General features: G+C 46.8%; 1 non-coding gene across 1 annotated transcript; it reads left to right on the forward strand.

The window, feature by feature from the left end:
- The first annotated feature begins 3,896 nt into the window (after window positions 1–3,896).
- Window positions 3,897–4,059, forward strand: LOC116758915. The gene has a single exon (XR_004351298.1). It is a non-coding gene; the product is annotated as a U1 spliceosomal RNA (small nuclear RNA).
- Window positions 4,060–5,302: the final 1,243 nt, after the last annotated feature.

Genomic DNA, 5,302 nt, shown 5'->3' on the forward strand with positions numbered 1-5,302 from the left:
CTGGAGAACATAGTCATTATCTGACCAGAGACTTGATACTGTCCAAGGCAGTATGACCCATGTTTGGGTTTCTCTTACTACCAGGAGGTTCTCTCTCACACTGAGCTTGAATTGGTACCCTGGTGGCTCTGATTTGCCTCCTGAGGTCACAAGTACTAGATCTGCCCTTTCTTCTGCAAGACGGTCCTTCTCATCTTTCACATCGGCTTTTGCACATTTCTTCTGAATTCTTTCTTTTCTTGACTAAACAGCTATAGTTTCTTCAACCACATCTCAAACGGCACGACTTCCAACTGCCGAGGGCTTTGAAAAATGGGTGAAACTCACACAAAATGAGAGAAAGGGGAATGAATATTCTTAGCAAGGAAAATGGTACAAGCAAGACACAGATTTTGAGGGAGACCAAGTATGTGGATTGGTCTAGGAAGAAGCCAGTTGATCTGGGGCTGAGTTTAACTGGGGAGTTTGTAGGAGGTTCAGGTAGAGAGGTAGGGAGGCTGGCCCCCTGGGGAAACCCTGGATTGTAGGCTCCATTCACCACACACTGAACAATCTCTCTCATTCCAAGAGGAGACTGCTCTGGGATTAAGGAGATCTCCTTGTAACCAGGTGCTATAGCTTCATGAGAACCCAGGCCACTGTGGACCCAGTAGGAGATGGCCAGAGAGAAGACAGCCATGAAAAGATGCTTGGTGTTTAGTTACTGCAGACAGCTTTTCCCTCAGCTTCTAACTTGCCCTGTGATCTGACCAGCAAATCATAGACAATCCACAACCAGCTTGTGGAGGAAGACTCCCTGAGGTCTCCATGTCCTTGGGGATATGTCAGTTTAGCCAAACTGGAGGTGGTTAGTAGGGGCAAGCTTCAAAGAGCTTGTCCCTGAGATACAGGCTGATTTCATGGTTTGTGCAAGGAGGATGCTAGAAAAGAGGAGGAGCCACAAAGAACATGACAGGCCAGGGCAGGCATGGGACAGAGAGCTCAGGGCACAGAGGGGGTCGGAAGACAGGTCTGAGGGTAGTTGCTACCTGTGAATTCTCCCTCATCCTCAGATTCCTCCAGTCTCATGGAGCTGGAGTGAATACCAAAGGATGGATGGATGTAATGAAAATGGTGCAGAGGCTGTACACACTCAGGACATCATGATGATGAAAATGGCAAGCCTGACATCTGTGGGTCCTGCAGCAAGGGTTGTAGGGAAGCAGCCTGACTGGGACTGCCCATCTTCCCTTCCCACACTTGGTTCCACCCTATGCAACAAGAGGACCTGCATGCATGTGTGTGAATACTCCAGACCATATGTCTAAGCTCCATTCCTTGCTTTGAGAACCCAGAACCTGGTCTTGAAGAAGGGGTTGTGAGATCCAGGGGTCATGTCCTGTGGATGCCAAAGATGTGGACACAGCAGGACAGGAGAAAAGCCAGTGCTGGGCCCCTCTAAGCATGGAGCCCAGAGCCAGGGCCCTGGTAATGTAGGGCTAAAGATAGTATGGATGAAGGTCTGATGACCCTAAAACAGTGAAATAGAAGCAAACCACACAGGACTGGACTCAAATCCTAGGTTTAATACTGACTTTCTTAGTCATTTAACGTCTTAGAGTTGTAGGTTCCTCCTGGACAAATCTGAGACTTCACACCTGCCTTGCAGAGTGGTTCATTTCTGCCAAATATCAGCCTTCCGATAAACAATGGTTATTGTTGTCTTTAACATAAAGTCAATCGGCAGAGGACAGCAAACTCAGAGCAGTGAGAAGAGAGAGCAGAACCCTTGGGAGAGGGAGTGATCAAGGAGAGTGGAGAGAGGTAGGTGAAGTTTCCCTTGGGGGCTGAAGACACCCTTGGACAGCTTAGGTAGATTCAGATATGTCCAACCCTGGCCACGGGTCCACAGCTCACAGGCCTTCAAAATTGTTTTGTGTTATTTCATCTGAGCAGGCTCCTGCTCCATGTTCAGAAAAAAAAGTCTGGGCTTCCCTGGTGGCGCAGTGGTTGACAGTTCACCTGCCAATGCAGGGGACACGGGTTCATGCCCTGGTCTGGAAAGATCTCACATGCCGCAGAACGGCTGGGCCCGTGAGCCATGGCCGCGGAGACTGTGCTCCGCAATGGGAGAGGCCACAACACTGAGAGGCCCACGTACAGCAAAAAAATTTTTAAAAATAAATAAAATTAAAAGTCTACTGCTTTTTAAAATCTCCAGACTGTCTCCCACCCTCCATTTTGCACAAGTCCAGCCCACGTTGAGACTCTCTCCCATACAGGTTACACAACTGAGCCTCCAAACAGCTCACACCAGTAAACAGGCCCCCAAGACCCAGGAGGCACACACTGTGGGAAATGCACACACGGGTAGAGACAGACCTGCTAATACGTTCACAGGTTGGAGGTCTTTCTCCCGAAGGCAGACGAGATATTGCTGCAGTAAAAGGTGAAATTGCTCAGCCCTGTCTTCCAAGCACGGACCAGGGAGGAATCCCTAAGACCAGGCTGACACAGCTCATAAATCTCCCACATTTCTGTTTGTCCCAACCTGCATCATTTCAAGTACATGTGGGATTGTCACATTTTAAGAAAATAAATTAAATGAAATGGTAGATTCGCCTTTGTGATCCTGATGTGCAGATTACATATTATTACGTTATGTATCTCACACCCTCCAGTGCATTTGCACTAGGGTATGATTATTGGATTTTGATGTATTGCCAACCTCAAACTCAAATAAATATTTTTCTCTACTAAGTGATGCTGGGAAGGAAGGCACTTCTTAAACATAAAGCCTATTTGTGTGGTTTAATAAGAAATGCAAGGAAGCCAAAGTGAGGAAGAATAAATATGCCAGCTCTGGTCTTCCATGGTAAGTCTTGTATATCTAGTTCCTTAAACCCCAGAAAAATAGACAGACACAGAAAAGAGGCCTGGAGCCTGCTCTAATTCTCAGAAGAATTCATGCACTCACTCAACAGACATTTATTCAACATCTACTATGTGTCAGGCACGGTTCTGGACATCAAAGGTAGGACAGTGAAGAAGGCAGACAAAAATCCCTGCCCTCCAAAAATCTGCATTCTAGAAATGAGAAAATCAACGAGTAAAATACATAACATTCCTGTGGATAAGAGCCTTAGAGAAAAATTAATTTAGTCAGTGGGATAGGGAGTATGCTTGGTACCAATTATAAATGGGTGGTCAGAAATGGCCTTGTGGAAAGAGTAACATTTGACACAAGCCCTGTAGGAAGTGAGGCAGCCAACCCTGGAGATATCTGCAAGAGGGAAGTGCATGAAAGCAGATGGAACAGTAAGTCCAGAGACCCTGAGACAGCAGCAGGTCTGCAATATTCAGAAGACAGTCAAAGCCTGAAGCAGAGCAAGGTTAAGCAAGGGGCAGTGAAGTAGAAGTGAGGAGTCAGAGAGGTGATGGGGGATGGGGTGGCCAAATTGGTAGGGCCTTATAGGCCACTGTAATAACCTTGGACTATTTTAGGTCTGTTGTACAGTGATGGGTGAAACATATATTGCCCCTGCTTTTTCAGAGACTACCTTATGACTGAAAATCCTTAAGTAGCCAAATATGTATAGAGTGAGAAATGTTATATTTGGGGAGGAGTGCTTGAGAGGAGTGATGGGTAAGTCAGAGAGAGACTCCTTCCAGCCCACCGCTACCCCCTCCACCATGGAAACCTCTCTTCGAAAGTCTCTGGTTATCTGAAGACACCACTCAAGAAGGGGTCTGACCTCCCTTCTTTACTGCCCTTAATGTAGCTTAAACAGTTGGCAAACTTTAGAAACCAAGAGAAAAAGAAATATTAAAAAGGACATAGAATTTAATATGGTACAATTTCACTTCTCACGTAGGTCTAAAGAAATGTAACTTTATGTCATTAAAAATATATATGGATACTTACCTGGCAGGGGACATACCATGATCATGAAGGTGGTTTACCCAGGACAAGGCTCACTCATTGCACTGCGAGTGTGCTGACACCTGCAATTTCCCCAAATGGGGGAAACTCAACTGCATAATTTGTGGTAGTGGGGAACTGCATGCGCGCTTTCCCCCAGCAATTTGTGGTTAATAATAGAACTGACCAGTTGAGCTGAATGAAAGGTGTAAAAACGTTTGAGGTGGACTTTCTCTCATAGTGCAGTGATTGAGAGTCTGCCTGCTAATGCAGGGGACATGGATTTGAGCCCTGGGAAGATCCCACATGCCGCAGAACAACAGGGCCCATGAGCTGTAACTACTGAGCTTGTGTGTCTGGAGCTTGTACTCCCCAATGAGAAATGCCACGACAATGAGAGGCCCTCGCTCACCACAACTAGAGAAAGTCCACACACAGAAACGAAGACCCAACACAGCCAAAAATAAATAAATTAATTAAAAAATAATTTTTAAAAAATATATGGAATCCTAGAAGATGGTGGAGTAGAAGGCCATGTGCTCATTCCCTCTTGTGGGAGCACTGGAATCACAACTAACTGCTGAACAATCATCGACAGGAAGACACTGGAAATCACCAGAAAAGATACCCCACATCCAAAGACAAAGGAGAAGCCAAAATGAGATGGTGGGAGGGGCGCAATCACATAAAATCAAATCCCATAACTGCTGGGTGGGTGACTCACAAACTGGAGAACACTTATGCCACAGAAGTCCACCCACTGGAGTAAAGGTTCAGAGTCTCACGTCAGGCTTCCCAACCTGGGGTCCGGCAATGGGAGGAGGACTTCCTAGAGAATCAGATATTGAAGGCTAGTGGGATTTGATTGAAGGACTTCAACAGGACTGGGGGAAACAGAGATTCCACTCTTGGAGGGCACATGAAGGTAGTGTGCACATCGGGATGCAGGGGAAGAAGTGGTGACCCCATAGGAGACTGAACCAGATCTACCTGCTAGTGTTGGAGGGTCTCCTGCAGAGGCAGTGGGTGGCTGTGGCTCACTGTAAGGACAAGGACACTGACAACAGAAGCTCTGGGAAGTACTCCTTGGCGTGAGCCCTCCCAGAGCCCACCATTAATCCCACCAAAGAGCTGGTTAGGCTCCAGTGATGGGTCACCTCAGACCAAACAACCAACAGGGAGGGAACCCAACCCCACCCAACAGCAGACAAGAGGATTAAAGTTTTACTGAACTCTGCCCACCAGAGTAACACCCAGCTCTAACCGCCACCAGTCCCTCCCATCAGGAAACATGCACAAGCCTCTTAGATAGCCTCATCCACCAGAGGGCAGAGAGCAGAAGCAAGAAGAACTAAAATCCTGCAGCCTGTGGAACAAAAACCACATTCACAGAAAGATAGA

The sequence above is a fragment of the Phocoena sinus genome, chromosome 8 (genome assembly GCF_008692025.1).
Source record: "Phocoena sinus isolate mPhoSin1 chromosome 8, mPhoSin1.pri, whole genome shotgun sequence".
In the NCBI taxonomy this organism is placed as follows: domain Eukaryota; kingdom Metazoa; phylum Chordata; class Mammalia; order Artiodactyla; family Phocoenidae; genus Phocoena; species Phocoena sinus.